Source organism: Balaenoptera ricei, chromosome 6 (genome assembly GCF_028023285.1).
Source record: "Balaenoptera ricei isolate mBalRic1 chromosome 6, mBalRic1.hap2, whole genome shotgun sequence".
NCBI lineage: Eukaryota > Metazoa > Chordata > Mammalia > Artiodactyla > Balaenopteridae > Balaenoptera > Balaenoptera ricei.
This window is the reverse complement of record NC_082644.1, coordinates 26,375,920-26,397,154: the sequence shown is the minus strand read 5'-3', so window position 1 is coordinate 26,397,154 and position 21,235 is coordinate 26,375,920. Positions and strand designations below refer to the sequence as shown.

The following is a 21,235-nucleotide window of genomic DNA, read 5'->3' as shown; positions in this document are numbered from 1 at the left end:
AAATTTACAGTATATGCGATATCTATGTGGTAATTATGTATATTTTTATATACATTTTTAAAAAGTGGCTAAAAAAAAAAAAAAAAAAACAAAGAGTTAGGTCCATTCATATCTGCATTGACCTGGAGGGACTGGACACATTCATCGTTAATAAAACAGAAGCAAGTTTCAGAGTGACGTTCACAGAATGGTCCAGAAACCTCCACAAGAGCAGGGATTGCTTAATACACAGTTCTGGAATGAATGAATAACTTTTTAAAAAAAAAAAAAAAAAAAAAAAAAAAATATCTCATTGTGTATGTTATGTATGTATATTTGTGTGTATGGTGTGTGTGTGTGTGTGTATCAGATTTTGTTTATCCATTCATCTGTGAGACAGGCACGTTCTTTCCATACCATTACTGTGAATAACATTTCAAAATTTGGTTTTGTTTTTGTTTTGTTTTTTTCCCATACCATGTGGCTTGTGGGATCTTAGTTCCCCAACGACGGATTGAACCCGGGCCCTCCCCTCAGCAGTGAGAGCACGAAGTCCTAACCACTGGACAGCCGGGGAACTCCTAAAAAAATATGGTTTCTTTTTGCTATATGACCAGAAGTGGAGTTGCTGGATCACATGGTATTCTAATTTTATTTTCTTGAGGAATCTCCATACTGTTTTCAGTACTGCTTGTACCAATTTACATTCCCAAAAACAGTGCACACAGATTCCCTTTTCTCCACATCCTCACTGGCATTTATCTCTTGTCTTTTTCATAATACACATACTAACAGGTGTGAGGTGATATCTCATTGTGGTTTTGATTTGCATTTCCCTGATGATTGGTGATGTGAATCACCTTTTCATATACCTGTTCCCCAAATGTTTGTCATCTTTGGAAAAATGTCTTTTTAGGTCCTTTGCCAATTTTTAAATTGTGTTATATGGTGTTTGTGCTACTGAGTTGTATGAGCTCCTTGTATACTTTGGATATTAACTTCTTTTTAGATACGTGATTTGCAAATATTTTCTCACACTCCATAGGTTGCTTTTTCTTTTTCTGAATGGTTACCTTTGCTGTTCAGAACCTATTTCGTTTGATGTAGTCCCACTTGTACATTTTTGCTTTTGTTGCCTTTGCTTTTGGTGTCAAATCCAAAAGAACAGTGATGAGATTAATGTCAAGGAGATTACCCCCTATATTTTCTACTAAGAATTTTAAGGATCAGGTCCTATGTTCATGTCTTTAATTAATTTTGAGCTTATTTCTATGTCTGGCGTAATGTGACTTTTGCATGTGGCTATGCAGTTTCCCCAAAAACCGTTTATTGGAGAGACTCTCCTTTTCCCATTGTTTATTCTTGACTTCCTTGCTGAAAACTAATTGACTATATATGCGTGGGTTTATTTTTGAGCTCTCTATTCCTTTTTGTTGATCTGTGTTTCTGTTTTTTGCCAATACAGTACTTATGTGATTACTATAGCTTTGTATTATAGTTTGAAATCAGGAAGTGTGATGTCTCTAGTTTTGTTCTTCTTTCTCAAGATTGCTTTGGCTCTTTGGAGTCTTTTGTGGTTTCATATGAGTTTTAGGATTTTTTTTCTATTTCTCTAAAAAATGCTTTGGAATTTTGATAGAGCTTGCATTGAATCTGTAGATCACTTTGGATGGTATGGGCATTTTCACAATATTAACCCTTCCAATCCATGAACACAGAATATCTATCCATTTGTTTGTGTCTTCTTCAATTTCTTACATCCGTGTTTTATGGTTTTTAGTGTATAGATCTTTCACCCCGTTAGATAAATTTGTTCCTAAATATTTTACTTTTTTTCATACTATTGTAAATGAGATTATTTTCTTAATTTTTCTTTCTGATAATTCATTGTTAGTTGATATTCGTTCATATACAAATGCAGCTGATTTTTGTATATTGATCCTGAAACTTTACAGAATTCAGTTATTCTAACAGGTTTTTTTTTTTTTTTGCAGTGTGTTTAGGGTTTTCCACATATACTATCATGTCATCTGCAAACAGACTTATTTTACTTATAACTTTACAATTTGGATGCCTTTTATTCGTTTTTCTTGCTTAATTGCTGTGGCTAGGACTTACATTCATATGGTGAATGAAGGTGCAGAGAGTTGCATCCTTGTCTTGTTCCTGATCTTAGACGATCCTGTTCCTTGCTTCAGCTTCTCACTGTTGCGTGTGATGTTAGCTGTAGTCTTATCATATATGGCCGTTATTACGATAATGAACATTACATCTATACATAATTTGCTGAGTTTTTTTTTCACACACACACACTGTATTTTACTTTTACAAGAGTTAAACTGACACGATGCATTGTAAATGGGTGACCACAACAAAAGCAACAATGATTGCAATTACCAAACACGAAACACACTCATACTGTGTCATAATATTGACATTCAGTCCAGCAATCCTCCACTGTAACAGCTCCTTTACTTTGCAGTGAAAATTGATTTGTATATTTTTTGCCTCTGAGTCCTTGTGGGATTTTTTTTTTATTCAAACAGAAAGTCACAGAAATTATAATCATCCTCATCAGTTCACTCAGTTCCATGTAATTAATTTTTTTTATCTTGATCTTTTGTTAGCACTTTTATGAATTCATCATTTTTTCATTAGAGTTCCGAATATGCTTATTCATTCAGGTCAGCAGTATAGTTAGTTACCAGAAACGTGTACTTGTCAGAGTCTTTTCCATGAATGCCTTGAATATGAAACCCTTTTATAGGAACATTTTTGCGAAAGCATCAGAGTATACCCAGAACTGTCTGTAAATGACAAAAGACTTAAAAATGACCATGGTTAAAGATTTGATGAAAGTTTATAATAATGCAATTGACAAGGAAATTTAGTTATTCCTGAGATATACATTTTAAAGTAATAACTAGAATTATGACTTATAACATTATACCAGAACATATAAGATTTTTAGAAATTTCATGTACTGTCTGAAACATTTATATTAACATATTTCCATACAAATAACCCAAAGAAAGTTTCGTATTAGTTGTTTTTTTGTTTTTTTTCTATACTGCAGGTTCTTATTAGTTATCAGTTTTATACGCACCAGTGTATACATGTCAATCCCAATCGCCCAATTCAGCATACTACTATCCCCACCTCACCGCGGTTTTCCCCCCTTGATGTCCATATGTTTGTTTTCGACATCTGTGTCTCAACTTCTGCCCTGCAAACTGGTTCATCTGTACCATTTTTCTAGGTTCCACATACATGTGTTAATATATGATATTTGTTTTTCTCTTTGTGACTTACTTCACTCTGTAGGACAATCTGTAGATCCATCCACGTCTCAACAAATGACTCAATTTCGTTCCTTTTTATGGCTGAGTAATATTCCATTGTATATATGTACCACAACTTCTTTATCCATTCGTCTGTCGATGGACATTTAGGTTGCTTCCATGACCTGGCTATTGTAAATAGTGCTGCAATGTACATTGGGGTGCATCTGTCTTTTTGAATTACGGTTTTCTCTGGGTATATGCCCAGTAGTGGGATTGCTGGATCATATGGTAATTCTATTTTTAGTTTTTTAAGGAACCACCATACTGTTCCCCATAGTGGCTGTATCAATTTACATTCCCACCAACAGTGCAAGAGGGTTCCCTTTTCTCCACACCCTCTCCAGCATTTGTTGTTTGTAGAATTTCTGATGATGCCCATTCTAACTGGTGTGAGGTGATACCTCATTGTAGTTTTGATTTGCATTTCTCTAATAATTAGTGATGTTGAGCAGCTTTCATTGTACTTCTTGGTCATCTGTATGTCTTCTTTGGAGAAATGTCTATTTAGGTGTTCTGCCCATTTTGGGATTGGGTTGTTTGTTTCTTTAGTATTGAGCTGCATGAGCTGTTTATATATTTTGGAGATTAATCCTTTGTCCGTTGATTCATTTTCGAATATTTTCTCCCATTCTGAGGGTTGTCTTTTCGTCTTGTTTATGGTTTCCTTTGCTGTGCAAAAGCTTTGAAGTTTCATTAGGTCCCATTTATTTATTTTTGTTTTTATTTCCATTACTCTAGGAGGTGGATCAAAAAAGATCTTGCTGTGATTTATGTCAAGAGTGTTCTTCCTATGTTTTCTTCTAAGAGTTTTATAGTGTCCGGTCTTACATTTAGGTCTCGAATCCATTTTGAGTTTATTGTTGTGTATGGTGCTAGGGAGTGTTCTAATTTCATTCTTTTACATGTAGCTGTCCAGTTTTCCCAGCACCACTCATTGAAGAGACTGTGTTTTCTCCATTGTATATCTTTGCCTCCTTTGTCATAGATTAGTTGACCATAGGTGCGTGGGTTTATCTCTGGGCTTTCTATCTTGTTCCATTGATCTATGTTTCTCTTTTTGTGCCAGTACCATATTGTCTTGATTACTGTAGCTTTGTAGTATATTCTGAAGTCAGGGAGTCTGATTCCTCCAGCTCTGTTTTTTTCCCTCCAGACTGCTTTGGCTATTCGGGGTCTTTTGTGACTCCATACAAATTTTAAGATGATTTGTTCTAGTTCTGTAAAAAAATGCCATTGGTAATTTGATAGGGATTGCATTGAATCTGTAGATTGCTTTGGGTAGTATAGTCATTTTCACAATATTGATTCTCCCAATCCAAGAACATGGTATATCTCTCCATCTGTTTGTATCATCTTTAATTTCTTACATCAGTGTCTTATAGTTTCCTGCATACAGGTCTTTTGTTTCCATAGGTAGGTTGATTCCTAGGTATTATATTCTTTTTGTTACAATGGTAAATGGGAGTGTTTCCTAAATTTCTCTTTCAGATTTTTCATCATTATTGTATAGGAATGCAAGAGATTTCTGTGCATTAATTTTGTATCCTGCAACTTTACCAAATTCATTGATTAGCTCTAGTAATTTTCTGGTGTCATTTTTAGGGTTCTCTATGTATGGTATCATGTCATCTGCAAACAGTGACAGTTTTACTTATTCCTTTCCAATTTGTATTCCTTTTATTTCTTTTTCTTCTCTGATTGCCTTGGTAGGACTTCCAAAACTATGTTGAATAATAGTGGTGAGCGTGGCCATCCTTGTGTCGTTCCTGATCTTAGAGGAAATGCTTTCAGTTGTCCACCATTGAGAACGATGTTTGCTGTGGGTTTGTCATATATGGCCTTTATTATGTTGAGGTAGGTTCCCTCTATGCCCACTTTCTGGAGAAAACCCATTTATCATAAATGGGTGTTGAATTTTGTCAAAATCTTTTTCTGCATCTATTGAGATAATCATATGGGTTTTATTCTTCAGTTTGTTAATATGGTGTATCACATTGATTGATTTGCATATATTGAAGAATCCTTGCATCGCTGGGATAAATCCCACTTGATCATGGTGTATGATCCTTTAATGTATTGTTGGATTATGTTTGCTAGTATTTTGTTGAGCATTTTTGCATCTATATTCATCAGTGATATTGGTCTGTAGTTTTCGTCTTTTGTAGTATCTTTGTCTGGTTTTGGTATCAGAGTTATGGTGGCCTCATAGAATAGTGTGGGAGTTTTCCTTCCTCTGCAATTTTTTGGAAGAGTTTGAGAAGGATGGGTGTTAGCTCTTCTCTAAATGTTTGATAGAATTCACCTGTGAAGCCATCTGGTCCTGGACTTCTGTTTGTTGCAAGATTTTTAATACAGTTTCAATTTCATTACTTGTGATTGGTCTGTTCATATTTTCTATTTCTTCCTGGTTCACTCTTGGAAGGTTATACCTTTCTAAGAATTTGTCCATTTCTTCCAGGTTGTCTATGTTATTGGCATATAGGTGTTTGTAGTAATCTCTTATAATCCTCTGTATTTCTGCAGTGTCTGTTGTAACTTCTCCTTTTTCATTTCTAATTTTATTGATTTGAGTCCTCTCCCTCTTTTTCTTGATGAGTCTGGCTAATGGTTCATCAATTTTGTTTATCTTCTTAAAGAAGCTGCTTTTAGTTTTATTGATCTTTGCTACTGTTTTCTTTGTTTCTATTTCATTTATTTCTGCTCTGATCTTTATGATTTCTTTCCTCCTGCTAACTTTGGGTTTTGTTTGTTGTTCTTTCTCTAGTTCCTTTAGGTGTAATGTTGGATTGTTTATTTCAGATTTTTCTTGTTTCTTGAGGTAGGCTTGTATAGCTATAAACTTCCCTCTTAGAACTGCTCTTGCTGCATCCCATAGGTTTTGGATCCTCGTGTTTTCATTGTCAGTTGTCTCTAGGTATTGTTTGATTTCCTCTTTGATTTCTTCAGTGATCTCTTCGTTATTTGGTAATGTATGTTTTAGCCTCTAAGTGTTTGTGCTTCTTACTGTTTTTTCCCTGTGATTGTTTCCTAATCTTATAGCGTTGTGGTCAGAAAAGATGCTTGATATGATTTCAGTTTTCTTAAATTTACTGAAGGTTGATTTGAGACCCAAGATGTGATCTATCCTGGGGAATGTTCCATGCGTACTTGTAAAGAAAGTTTAATCTGCAGTTTTTGGATGGAATGTCATATAAATATCAATTAACTCTATCTGGTCTATTGTGTCATTTAAAGGTTGTGTTTCCTTACTTTTCTGTTTGGATTATCTGTCCATTGGTGTAAGTGAGGTGTTAAAGTCCCCCACTATTATTGTGTTACGGTCGATCTCCTCTTTTAGAGCCGTTAGCAGTTGCCTTATGTATTGAGGTGCTCCTAGGTTGGGTGCATATATATTTATAATTGTTATATTTTCTTCTTGGATTGATCCCTTGATCATTATGTAGTGTCCTTCCTTGTCTCTTGTAACATTCTTTATTTTAAAGTCTATTTTATCTGATATGAGTATAGCTACTCCAGCTTTCTTTTGATTTCCATTTGCATGGAATATCTTTCTCCATCCCCTCGCTTTCAGTCTGTATGTGTCCGTAGATCTGAAGTGGGTCTCTTGTAGACAGCATATATATGGGTCTTGTTTTTTTATCCATTCAATTTGCTGAGTTTTTATCATGAAGTAATGTTCACTTTTGTCAAAAGCTATTGCTGCATCCATTGAGCTGATCATATGATTTTATCCCTCATTTTATTAATGTGCTATATCACATTTATTGATTTACATGTGATGAACCATCTTTGCATCCCGGGAATAAACCTGCTTGGTCATGGTGTATGATTCTTGTAATGTGCTGTTGAAGTTTGTTTGGTAATATTTTGTTGAGGATTTTGGCATCTGTGTTCATCAAGGATGTTGAGCATTAATTTTATTTTCTTGTAGTGTGCTTGCCTGGCTTTGGTAGCAGGGTAATATTGGCCTTGTAAAATGAGTTTGGGAGTTTTCCCTCCTCTTCAGTTCTTTGGAAGTGTTTGAGATAGAATGGCTAATTTCTTTAAAGTGTTGGTAGAATTTACCAGTGAAGCCATCTGGTCTTGGAACTATTTTTGGTTGAGAGATTTATTATTTACTGATTCAATCTCCTTACTTGTAATTTGTTCATATTTTCTATTTTCTTATGATTCAGTCTTGGTAGGTTGTATGTTTCTAGGAATTTATCCATTTCTTCTAGGTTATCTAATTTGTTGGCATAAAATTGCTCATAGTAATTTCTTCTGATCCTTTATCTTTGTTGTTACTGTTACGTGTGGTAATATATCCCCTTTCACTTCTGATAATACTGAGTCTTCTCTTTTTTGCCTAGTTAGTCTAGCTAAAGGCTTGCACATCTTTTTTTTCCTAACCTTTAAAAAACCAGCTCTTAGTTTCAGTGGTCGTCTCTTGTATTTCTAGTCCCTGTTTCATTTATATCTGCCCTAATTTTTATTTCCTTCCTTCTGTTAACATTAGGCTTAGTATGTTGTTTAGTTCCTTGAGGTATTTTAGTTGTTTTTTTTTTAGGTTGTTTATTTTAGACCTTTCTTTTTTCTTAATGTAGACTTTTATCATTATAAACTTCCCTCTTAGAACTGTTTTTGCTGCAGCTCATAAATTTTGGTACATTGTATTTCATTTTCATTTGTCTCAAAATATCTTGTCAATTGCCCTTTGATTTCTTCTTCAACCCTTTTGTTTAGGAGCCTGTTGTTTAACCTCCACATATTTGGGATATTTCTGATTTTCCTCCTATAATGTATTTTAGTGTCATACCATTGTAGTCGGAAACGATACAGTGATTTCAGTTATATTATGACCTAACAGATGATCTATCATGGAGAGTATTCCATGTATGCTTGGGAAGAATGTGTATTCTTCTGTTCTGCATATGTGTGTTAGTTCCATCTGGTACTATGTGTAGTTTAAGTCCAATGTTTCCTTATTGATTTTCTTTTTGGATGATGATCTATGCATTGTTGAAAATGGGGTATTGAAGTCCCGAAATACTGATTTGCTGCCTATTTCCGCCTTCAGGTCAGTTACTATTTGCTTTATAAATTTAGGGTGCTTTGATATTGGAGGAATACAAATGTATAATTGTATGTCCTGTTATAAATAGATTTACTCTTTATCTTTATATAATGACCTTCTTTGTCTCTTGTTACAGTATTTGACTTCAAGTTTATATAAGTATAGCTACCACTGCTCTCTTTTGGTTTCCATTTGAATAGAATATCTTTTTCCATCCCTTTACTTTCAGTGTGAGTGTGTCATTAAAGCTGAAATGAGACTCTTGTTATCAGCAGACAGTTGGGTCTTCTTTTTAAATTCTTTAAACCAGTCTATGTCTTTTAATGGGAGAATTTAATTCATTTGCATATAGAGGAATCATTGACAGGTAAGGACTTACTAATTCCATCATATTAAATGTTTCCTGGCTTTTTTGTCATTCTTTTACTCCTTTCTTCTTTTCTTGCTGTCTTTCTTTGTGAATTGATAATTTGTTGTGGTATGCTTTGATTCTTGTCTCTTTTTTGGGCATCTACTAAAGGTTTTTGATTCTTTGTTATCGTGAGCCTTTCATACAACCTCTTAGGGTTATGACATACTATTTTAAGGTGATAACAACTTAATTTTGAATACACACAAAAGCGCTACAATTTTACACTCTCCTTATTTTATGCTTTGATGTCACAATTCATATCTTTTTATATTGTGAATCCATTAAAAAATTATTGCAGTTATAGTTGTTCTTGTCTTTAACTTTTATACTAAAGTTATAAGAGATTTACCCATCACCATCACCATATTAGAGTATTCTGAACTTAACTATCTTTTGGCCCATGAGTTTTATACTTTCATGGATTTTCATGTTCATAATCAATTAGCATGCTTTCATTTCAGATTGAAGACTTTTAACAACTTTTGTATAAACTCCTTCCGCTTTTGTTTGTTTATGAAAACTCTGTCTCTCCAATTCTAAAGGACAAGTTTGCTGGATAGAGTATTCTTGACAGTTTTTTTTTTTCTTTGCACACTTTGAATATATCATTCCTATCCCTTATGGGCTGCAATATTTTTGCTGAAAACTCTGTTAATCTTATGGGGATTCCCATGTATAAACAAGTGGCTTTTCTCTTCTTGCTTTTATGGTTCTGTCTTTAACTTCTGATAATTTCATTATAGTGTGTCTATGTGTGATATTTTTGGATTAATCTTCTTGGGAAGTTTTTGGGCTTCCTCGATCTCGATATCTCTTTCTTTCCCCACATTAGGGAAGGTTTTAGGCATTATTTCTTTGAATATGCTTTCTGCCCTTTCTTTCCTTCTCTTTCTTGAAGACCTGTAATGCATATATTGATCCACTTACTGGTGTCCCTTATGTGATCTTCACTTTTTTCTATTCTTCTTTCTTTTTGCTCTTTTGATTAGATGACTTCCACTGCCTTGTCTGATTCTTTCTTCCATTTGGTCTAGTCTGCTTGTGAAGCCCTGTATTGAATTTTTCAGTTCATTTATTCTTGAAATCTGTGATTTCTGTTTGGTACTCCTTAATATTTTGTGTCTCTTTGTTGAAACTCACACTTTGTTCATGCTTTATTCTCCTGACGTCAGTAAGCCTCTTTATTACCATTATTTTGAACTCTCTGTTGGGTAATTCACTTATATCCACTTCATTAAGGTCAGCTCCTAGAGATCTGTTTATTTGTTTGAAACATCCCTGTTTCTTTACTTTCCTTGCCTCTCTGTGTTGGTTTTTGTATAAAACAGCCACTTTTCCCAGTTTTGACAGGTTGGCCTTGTATAGGATATGAACCTCCTTAATCAGCCTGGCCTGGTTGTTGAAATCATTGTCTTTGTTCTTAGTGACTTCCAGTAGTTGAGGGTGTTCCAAGACCCATCAGTGTCCTCAAAGATATGGTTAATGCTCATATGCCTGTTTAGGCTTCTGGACAACTGCCAGTTGCCTGCCACTTTAACTCCCTGATGCAGGTTAATTGGAAGCCCAATTATCAGGCAGGAGCTGGAAAAGTCAGAATATGACATATGTAGTCTAGCCCCTATGAAGAAGAATCCAGAGCTGGAAGAGTTTTTTCTTCCTCACTCTGTGCTAAGCCAAGGGAAATAGTTGCTCTGAATGCTTCTCTGTCCAAGTAAAACAGCCTTTGTTTTTAGTGGTCCCAGGGACTCATGAAGGCTGAGCCCTTTCAGCTCCCAGAGCTAGGTGAATTGGGGGCTAGTCCCTTAGGTGGCAGTTGAAAACTGTGGTGCTAGATGTGTGGACAAGCTCCTTCCAGGAGAGAAGATAAAAATTTGGTCCTACTTGGAGCTGGGGGAGATAGCAGGGGACATGCCCACCAGCTTTACCTGGCTCACAAAAGGATCCCAGTGAGCTTCCACATGCTGACTAACTGGAAGCCAGAACCACAGGCAGCAGCTAGGAAAATATATAACTTCCTTCCAGGGAGAAACTGGGAGATGGGCATTATTTTGTCATCTCCCTTCATGCTGGGTCTGAGTGTGTAGCTACGGAGAATCCTCATGCATCCATTTAAAAACTGCTTCTTTGTTTGCTATAGTACTGTGGTGCTCAGGAATGCAAGCCCAATTGACTTTCAGAAGTAGGTTATTTTGGAGTCCATCCCTCAGGTGGCAGTTTTAAAAGTCAGGGTTCTAAATGTGTAGACAAGCTCCCTCCAGGGACATGCAGGAGATTTGGCTTTATTGTTGAAGGAAGCTGGGCAGAGAGGGCAGAGTAAGTACCCACTGGCTCTTTTGGGCTCTGGGCAGGATTCCAGCTAGCTGAAATGCAAGCTGATTAGAAGCTGGACTCTGAGACAGTAGCTGGGAAAGTAAGTAGTCCAACACCCTCCAGGAAGAAATTGGGAGATAAGCACTTGTGTGTGTTCCCTCTGCTCTGAGCTTGGGGAGATAGCCAGAGGGAGTGCTCAAGCACCTTGTAAAAACTGCTTATTTGTTTGCTCTAATACCATGGGACTTGTGAAGGGAAGCTCTTTTGGCTCTCCGAGCTAGATGATTTGGGGGCCCATCCCTCAGGCGGCAGCCTTAAAATTTGGGACATTAGAAATGTGGTGCAAACACTGCGCTAATTGGGAAGAGGCTAGGAGTTGGTGGTTTCAGAAAGATTATAAGGCACTGTTCTTGGGTGGGGTTTATAGTAAGAGTGTGTCTCATCCTTTCCTACACATTTCCTTGTGGGTATTTTCTCAGTTTCCCAATGTGTAGGAGTCACTAAAGTTAGTTTCTTGATATCTTTCAGAAGGAATTGATCTGTGTGTAGCTGTATATTCAGTGCATCCATGGAAGGAGGGAAATTCAGGAGTCTCTTCTGTGTCCATCTTGAGGTACCTGTTGGTCTTTTCTAATAACCGACTCCTGGTTTCATTGACTTTCCATATTGTTTTTCTGTTTTGTTTATGTATGCTGTAATATTTATTATTTTTCCCACCTTGGGAAAGTGGCTGGCCTTGGGTTAAGTTTTTTCTACTTCCTTAAGGAAGATGTTCGATTGTGGATATGAGATCTTTATTCTTTTTTAAATGTAAGCCTTTACAGGTATAAATTTCCCTCTCATCACTGCTTGTGCTCCATCCCATAAGTTTTGGTATTTTGTATTTTTTTTCTTTGGTCTCAAGGTATTTTGTAGTTTCTCTTGTAATTTCTTCCTCAACCCATTGGTTGTTAAAAAGCATGCTGTTTAATTTCCGCATATTTGTGAATTTTCATTTCCCTTCTGTTACTGATTTCCACTTTTATTCCATTGTGATAGAAAAAGATTCATTGTGTGATTTCAATAGTTTTCACTTTTATTAAGAATTGTTTTGTGGCCTAACATATGGCGTATTCTGGAAATGTTACATATACACTTGAGAAGAATCTGTAATTTACTATCTTTGGGTAGAGAGCTGTGTATATATGTGTCTGTTAGGTCCATTTGGTTTATACTGTTGTTTAAGTCTTCTGTTTCCTTCCTGATCTTCTGTGTGGTTGTTCTCTCCCATTTCTGAATGAAGGCTATCAAAGTCTCCAACTCTTACTGTTTCTCCCTTCCATCAATGTTTGCTTCATCTGTTAAGGAGCTCTGGTACAAATGTTTATAATTTTTATTTTTTTTTAGAGAACTGATCCTTTTCTCATTATATACATTCCTTCTTTGTTCCTTGTAAGAGGTTTGACTTAAAGTCTAGTTTGTCTGATATTAGTATAGGCACCTTGTCCCCTTTTGCTTACTATTTGCATGGGATATTTTTCCATTCTTCACTTTCAACCTGTGTATGTCCATAAATTTAAACTGAATCCCTTGTAGACAGCATGGACAGCTTATAGTTGGATTCTGGTTTTTATCCATTCTGCCAGCTTATGCATTTTAATTGGCGAGGTTAATCCTTTATACTTAAAGTAATTACTGATAGAGAAGGACTTTTTTGCCATTTGTGATATTTGTTTTCTGTATGCTTCATTAAATTTTTGTCCCTTCCTTTTTGCCTTCTTTTGTGTTTATCTGATTTTATTTTATTTTTTGGAGTGACACATTTTGATTCCCTTCCCACTTCCTTTTCTGTATACTTTGTAAATATTTTCTTTTTGTTTATCACAGGGATTACATACAATATCCTAAAGTCATAACAATCTGTTTTAAACTATCAACAACTTAACTTCAATAACATACAAAAATTCTACTCCTTCACAGCACCACTCCTTTCGTCTGTTATTGATGTTAAAAAATATATCCTTATATATTGTGTATCCATTAACATAGAAATTATGTTAATTTTTAATTTTTTTACTTTTAATTCTATAATATATAAAAAGTGTGATTACCAACCCACATTGCAATACTCATGTTTTTTATATTTCCCCACTTATTTACCTTAACCAGAGAACTTTCTATTTTCTTCTAGCTTTGAGCTACTTGTCTAGCATTTTATCATTTCAACTTGAAGGACTCCCTTTAGTATTTCTGGTAGGGAAGGTGTAATGATAGTAATTCCCTCTATGGTTTGTTTATCTTGGAATGCCTTAATTTCTCCTTTATTTTGAAGTACAGTTTTGCCGATATAGCATTTTCAGTTTATAAGGCTTTTTTTTTTTCCTTCAGTACTTAAAATACATCATCCCAGTGCCTTCTGGACTGCAAGGTTTCTGCTGAAAAATCTGCTAAAAATTTTATTTGGGATCATTAATACATGATGACTCAGTTGTCTAGTGATTCTTTCAAGATTCTTTGTTTTTTACTTTTGTCAGTTTGATTATAATGTGTTTTAGTGTGGGTCTATTTGAGTTTACCCTACAGTTCGTTTAACTTGTATTTTTCTATCCAAGTATTTCACAGTTTGGGAAGTTTTTGTCCATTATTCCTTCAGACTAGGTTTCTGCCGTTTTCTCACTCTTTTTTCTTCCTGGATTCCCACAATGTCTTCTTTTTTGGATTCCCATAATTCCATTAGGATCTGTTCACGTTTCTTCATTCATTTTTCTTTTTGCTCTGAGAACTAATAATTTCAAATGATTTGTCTTCAACTTTGCTGTTGCCTTCCTCTGCCTGTTTCAGTCTGCTTTTGAACCCCTCTTGTGAAATTTTCAATTTACACTTTTAGCTCCACATTTGCTTTTTTAAAATAAATTTTGTCTCTTTGTTGATATTCTCACCTTGTTGATATATCATCTTTCTGATTTCCTAGGCAGTTGTTTTCAAGAGTTCATCTAGCAACTCTGAAGCCTATGTTTCTTTAGTGTCACTTTCTAGAGATTTATTATGTTCCTTTGAATGGGCCACATTTCCCTGTTTTTTTCTGTGTTTTGTGAGCTTTTGTCAAAAATTGCATATTGAAAACAAACAGCCACATCTCCCAGCCTTGTAGACTGGATACGTGCAGAGGAACACCTTCACTAATCAGCCTGGTGTAAAGACTTAAGGTCTTCTCAGATCTTTCATGAGGATGTGCCTTCACTGGGCCTGTGTGTGAAGCCCAGCCACAGCCCCCTAATTCTGCCACATACACAGCTGCTTTTAAATGTTTCATTTCCCCAAGAGCCTCACTCCTGTCTTCTTGGCCCTTAAATGTTCTGTTGTATTCCTCTGTCAGTAATCTCTGCCCTCCAGGTGTGTGCAGGTCTACAGTTGCCATGAAGTTTTCATGGGCCATTGAATCCATCATTGCTTTCACAGCCACCAATCTGATATACAAAATATTCCACTATTCCTATCTCAGCTCTGAGTCATGTGAGACAGAAATCAGACTCTCAGACATTGCCTGGCATGCCACACATTGCAATCAAGTTGCACTCTTTTACTTTTCTCCCAATGGAGGACCAGTAATTGGGCAGCTTTCACTCTACTGCAGCATATTGAGCCAGGAATGGGTTAGGATAAGAGTGAGCAAAAATGTCACTAAATTTGCTCTCCTTTTGAGAGTGACTCTTTCTTTACTGGGCATTCACTTTGTTGCTTCAGATTACTGACTGGTTTCTGGAGCTCCCACAAAGCTATTTTTATTCTATTGTTTAGTTCAGAGTTTTCATGGAGTTACATACCTGGAGCTTCCTATTCTTCCATCTTACCTATATCACTGCTGTCCTTCATTTTTGGAAGATGGTTTTACCAGATATAGAATTCTTGGTTAACAGTGTTTTTCTTTTGACACGTGAATATGAAATCCACCAGCCTTCTCCCTTGACGCTTTCAAAATTCTCTTTGTTGTTAGTTTTTGCAATTTTAATATAGTGTTTTTGTGTAGATCTCCTGTTGGAGTTCATTGAGTTTCTTGGATATGTACTTTCATGTATTTTATCATATTTGAGGAGTTTGGGACAATTATCTCTTCAAATATTTTCCCTGACTTTCTATCCCTTTCTCTCCATGCGGGATTCCTATTATGGATATGCTGTCATACTTGATGATGTCTTGCAGGTCTTTTACGTTCTGCTCGTTATTCTTCACTCTTTCCTCTTTCCACCGCTCAGAGTGGATAGTCTCCATCAGTTCTTCTTCAAATGTGTCAATTCTTTATTCTGCCTGCTTAAATCTGTTAATGAATCCCCCTAATGACTTTCTTATTTCAGTTGTGGCACTTTTCAACTCTAGAATATATATTTGATTCCTTTTTGTGATTTCATTCTCTTTAGTAGTATTTGTCACTTGGTGAGGCATCATTTTCCTGATTTCCTTTAGTTCTTTGTCCAAACTTTCATTGAGTTCTATGGGAATATTTAAGAGAGTGATTTAAAGTCTTTTTATAATAATGTAGATTTTATCATTTTTCCAGGATTTCTACATCCTGCAAACAAGCATGTTGATAAATCTTTTATGCATCTCTCTTAAAAAACATGTAGTAACTGTTTCCTATGGAGATAAATATTTGCCTATGGAATGAGTGAAAAAACTAAGAGTTGTAATGGATTTTTGTGGCTTGGAATAAAATTGATAACATGCATGAAAAAAAAAAAAAAAAAAAAAGTCTTTTTATGCCTGGACAATGTGTATATGTGTATGTCCACATTGTGTGGACAATGTGTATGTATACACACACACACACACACACACACACACACACACACACACACATATATATACATTTTTTTTAACATCTTCATTGGAGTATAATTGCTTTACAATGGTGTGTTAGTTTCTGCTTTATAACAAAGTGAATCAGTTTTACATATACTTATGTTCCCATATCTCTTCCCTCTTGCATCTCCCTCCCTCCCACACTCACCACCCCACCCCTCTAGGTGGTCACAAAGCACAGAGCTGATCTCCTTGTGCTATGCGGTTGCTTCCCACTAGCTATCTATTTTACGTTTGGTAGTGTATATACGTCCATGCCACTCTCTTTCTTTGTCACATCTTACCCTTCCCCCTCCCCATGTCCTCAAGCCCATTCTCTAGTAGGTCTGTGTCTTTATTCCCGTCTTGCTACTAGGTTCTTCATGACCTTTTTTATTTTTTTCCTTAGATTCCATATATATGTGTTAGCATACTGTATTTGTTTTTCTCTTTCTGACTTGCTTCACTCTGTATGACAGATTCTAACTCCATCCACCTCACTACAAATAACTCCATTTCGTTTCTTTTTATGGCTGAGTAATATTCCATTGTATATATGTGCCACATATTCTTTATCCATTCATCTGATGATGGACACTTAGGTTGCTTCCATGTCCTGGCTGTTGTAAATAGAGCTGCAATGAACATTTTGGTACATGACTCTTTTTGAATTATGGTTTTCTCAGGGTATATGCCCAGTAGTGGGATTGCTGGGTCGTATGGTAGTTCTATTTGTAGTTTTTTAAGGAACCTCCATACTGTTCTCCATAGTGGCTGTATCAATTTACATTCCCACCAACAGTGCAAGAGGGTTCCCTTTTCTCCACACCCTCTCCAGCATTTATTGTTTGTAGATTTTTTGATGATGGCCATTCTGACTGGTGCGAGATGATATCTCATTGTAGTTTTGCTTTGTATTTCTCTAATGATTAATGACGTTGAGCATTCTTTCATGTGTTTGTTGGCAATCTGCATATCTTCTTTGGAGAGATGTCTGTTTAGGTCTTCTGCCCATTTTTGGATTGGGTTGTTTGTTTTTTGGTTATTGAGCTGCATGAGCTGCTTATATATTTTGGAGATTAACCCTTTGTCACTTGCTTCATTTGCAAATATTTTCTCCCATTCTGAGGGTTGTCTTTTGGTCTTGTTTATGGTTTTCTTTTCTGTGCAAAAGCTTTTAAGTTTCATTAGGTCCCATTTGTTTATTTGTGTTTTTATTTCCATTTCTCTAGGAGCTGGGTCAAAAAGGATCTTGCTGTGATTTATGTCATAGAGTGTTCTGCCTATGTTTTCCTCTAAGAGTTTGATAGTATCTGGCCTTACATTTAGGTCTTTAATCCATTTTGAGTTTATTTTTGTGTATGGTGTTAGGGAGTGTTCTAATTTCATACTTTTACATGTACCTGTCCAGTTTTCCCAGCACCACTTATTGAAGAGGCTGTCTTTTCTCCACTGTATATGCTTGCCTCCTTTATCAAAGATAAGGTGACCATATGTGCATGGGTTTATCTCTGGGCTTTCTATCCTGTTCCATTGCTCTATGTTTCTGTTTTTGTACCAGTACCATACTGTCTTGATTACTGTAACTTTGTAGTATAGTCTGAAGTCAGGGAGCCTGATTCCTCCAGCTCCATTTTTCGTTCTCAAGATTGCTTTGGCTATTCGAGGTCTTGTGTGTTTCCATACAAATTGTGAAATTTTTTGTTCTAGTTCTGTGAAAAATGCCATTGGTAGTTTGATAGGGATTGCACTGAATCTGTAGATTGCTTTGGGTAGTAGAGTCATTTTCACAGTGTTGATTCTTCCAATCCAAGAACATGGTATATCTCTCCATCTATTTGTATCATCTTTAATTTCTTTCATCAGTGTCTTATAATTTTCTGCATACAGGTCTTTTGTCTCCTTAGGTAGGTTTATTTCAAGATATTTTATTCTTTTTGTTGCAATGGTAAACGGGAGTGTTTTCTTAATTTCACTTTCAGATTTTTCATCATTATTGTATAGGAATGCAAGAGATTTCTGTGCATTAATTTTGTATCCTGCTACTTTACCAAATTCATTGATTAGCTCTAGTAGTTTTCTGGTGGCATCTTTAGGATTCTCTATGTAGAGTATCATGTCATCTGCAAACAGTGACAGCTTTACTTCTTCTTTTCCAATTTGGATTCCTTTTGTTTCTTTTTCTTCTCTGATTGCTGTGGCTAAAACTTCCAAAACTATGTTGAATAATAGTGGTGAGAGTGGGCAACCTTGTCTTTTTCCTGATCTTAGTGGAAATGGTTTCGGTTTTTCACCATTGAGGATGATGTTGGCTGTGGGTTTGTCATATGTGGCCTTTATTATGTTGAGGAAAGTTCCGTCTATGGCTACTTTCTGCAGGGCTTTTATCATAAATAGGTGTTGGATTTTGTCGAAAGCTTTCTCTACATCTATTGAGATGATCATATGGTTTTTCTCCTTCAGTTTTTTAATATGGTGTAATCACGTTGATTGATTTGCGTATAGTGAAGAAATCTTGCATTCCTGGAATAAAGCCCACTTGATCATGGTGTATGATCCTTTTAATGTGCTGTTGGATTCTGTTTGCTTGTATTTTGTTGAGGATTTTTGCATCTATGTTCATCAGTGATATTGGCCTGTAGTTTTCTTTCTTTGTGACATCTTTGTCTGGTTTTGGTATCAGGGTGATGGTGGCCTCATAGAATGAGTTGGGGAGTGTTTCTCCCTCTGCAATATTTTGGAAGAGTTTGAGAAGGATAGGTGTTAGCTCTTCTCTAAATGTTTGATAGAATTCGCCTGTGAAGCCATCTGGTCCTGGCCTTTTGTTTGTTGGAAGATTTTTAATCACAGTTTCAATTTCAGTGCTTGTGATTGGTCTGTTCATATTTTCTATTTCTTCCTGGTTTAGCCTCGGAAGCTTGTGCATTTCTAAGAATCGGTCCATTTCTTCCAGGTTGTCCATTTTATTGGCATAGAGTTGTTTGTAGTAATCTCTCATGATCGTTTGTATTTCTGCAGTGTCAGTTGTTACTTCTCCTTTTTCATTTTTAATTCTATTGCTTTGAGTCTTCTCCCTTTTTTTCTTGATGAGTCTGGCTAATGGTTTATCAATTTTGTTTATCTTCTCAAAGAACCAGCTTTTTGTTTTATTGATCTTTGCTATTGTTTCCTTCATTTCTTTTTCATTTATTATCTGATCTGATCTTTATGATTTCTTTCCTTCTGCTAGCTTTGGTTTTTTTTTTGTTCTTCTTTCTCTAATTGCTTTAGGTGGAAGGTTAGGTTGTTTATTTGAGATTTTTCCTGTTTCTTGAGGTAGGCTTGTATTGCTATAAACTTCCCTCTTAGCACTGCTTTTGCTGCATCCCATAGGTTTTGGTTCGTCGTGTCTCCATTGTCATTTGTTTCTAAGTATTTTTTGATTTCCCGTTTGATTTCTTCAGTGATCACTTCGTTATTAAGTAGTGTATTGTTTAGCCTCCATGTGTTTGTGTTTTTTACGTTTTTTTCCCTGTAATTGATTTCTGATCTCATAGTGTTGTGGTCAGAAAAGATGCTTGATATGATTTCAATTTTCTTAAATTTACTGAGGCTTGATTTGTGACCCAAGATATGATCTATCCTGGAGAATGTTCCATGAGCACTTGAGAAAAATGTGTATTCTGTTGTTTTTGGGTGGAATGTCCGATAAATATCACTTCAGTCCATCTTGTTTAATGTATCACTTAAAGCTTGTGTTTCCTTATTTATTTTCATTTTGGATGATCTGTCCATTGGTGAAAGTGGGGTGTTAAAGTCCCCTACTATGATTGTGTTACTGTCGATTTCCCGTTTTATGGCTGTAAGTATTTGCCTTATGTATTGAGGTGCTCCTATGTTGGGTGCATAAATATTTACAATTGTTATATCTTCTTCTTGGATCGATCCCTTGATCATTCTGTAGTGTCCTTCTTTGTCTCTTGTGATAGTCTTTATTTTAAAGTCTATTTTGTCTGATATGAGAATTGCTACTCCAGCTTTCTTCTGATTTCCATTTGCATAGAATATCTTTTTCCATCCCCTCACTTTCAGTCTGTATGTGTCCCTAGGTCTGAAGTGGGTCTCTTGTAGACAGCATATATACGGGTCTTCTTTCTGTATCCATTCAGCCAATCTGTGTCTTTTGGTGGGAGGATTTAATCCATTTACATTCAAGGTAATTATCGATATGTATGTTCCTATTCCCATTTTCTTAAATGTTTTGGGTTTGTTATTGTAGGTGTTTTCCTTCTCTTGTGTTTCTTGCCCAGAGAAGTTCCTTTAGCATTTGTTGTAAAGCTGGTTTGGTGGTGCTGAACTCTCTCAGCTTTTGCTTGTCTGTAAAGGTTTTAATTTCTCCATCAAATCTGAATGAGATCCTTGCTGGGTAGAGTAATCTTGTTTGTAGGTTTTTCTCCTTCATCACTTTAAATATGTCCTGCCACTCCCTTCTGGCTTGCAGAGTTTCTGCTGAAAGATCAGCTATTAACCTTATGGGGATTCCCTTGTGTGTTATTTGTTGTTTTTCCCCTGCTGCTTTTAATATGTTTTCTTTATATTTAATTTTTGATAGTTTGATTAATATGTGTCTTGGTGTGTTTTTCCTTGGATTTATCCTGTATGAGACTCTCTGTGATTCCAGGAATTGATTAACTATTTCCTTTCCCATATTAGGGAAGTTTTCAACTATAATCTCTTCAAATATTTTCTCAGTCCCTTTCTTTTTCTCTTCTTCTTCTGGGACCCCTATAATTCGAATGTTGGTGCATTTAATGTTGTCCCAGAGGTCCCTGAGACTGTCTTCAGTTCTTTTCATTCTTTTTTCTTTATCCTGCTCTGCAGTAGTTATTTCCACTATTTTATCTTCCAGGTCACTTATCCGTTCTTCTGCCTCAGTTATTGTGCTATTGATCCCTTCTAGAGTGTTTTTAATTTCATTTATTGTTTTTTCATCATTGCTTGGTTCCTCTTTAGTTCTTCTACGTCCTTGTTAAATGTTTCTTGCATTTTGTCTATTTCCAAGATTTTGTTTTTTTTATTTTTATTTTTTTATTTTTTTTTAATTTTTTATTTTTTTAATGCTAGTCTTGTCTGCTTACATTCTTTTTATGTACGTATGTATGTATGTATGCATGGCTGTGTTGGGTCTTCGTTTCTGTGAGAGGGCTTTCTCTAGTTGTGGCAAGCGGGGGCCACTCTTCATCATGGCACGCGGGCCTCTCACTATCACGGCCTCTCGTTGCCGAGCACAGGCTCCAGATGCACAAGCTCAGTAATTGTGGCTCACGGGCCGAGTTGCTC

General features: G+C 35.9%; 1 long non-coding RNA gene across 12 annotated transcripts in view; it reads left to right on the top strand.

Moving 5' to 3' along the window:
• LOC132366898 (uncharacterized) overlaps nt 1–21,235 on the top strand; it is a 78,185-nt gene that overhangs the window by 30,257 nt on the left and 26,693 nt on the right. The window contains exon 3 of one of the 12 annotated variants that reach the window (XR_009503578.1): nt 11,630–11,714. The exons of the other annotated variants lie outside the window; for them this stretch is intronic. This is a non-coding gene — a long non-coding RNA (uncharacterized LOC132366898). The remainder of the gene's footprint in view (nt 1–11,629; nt 11,715–21,235) is intronic. 12 annotated transcript variants of the gene reach the window in all.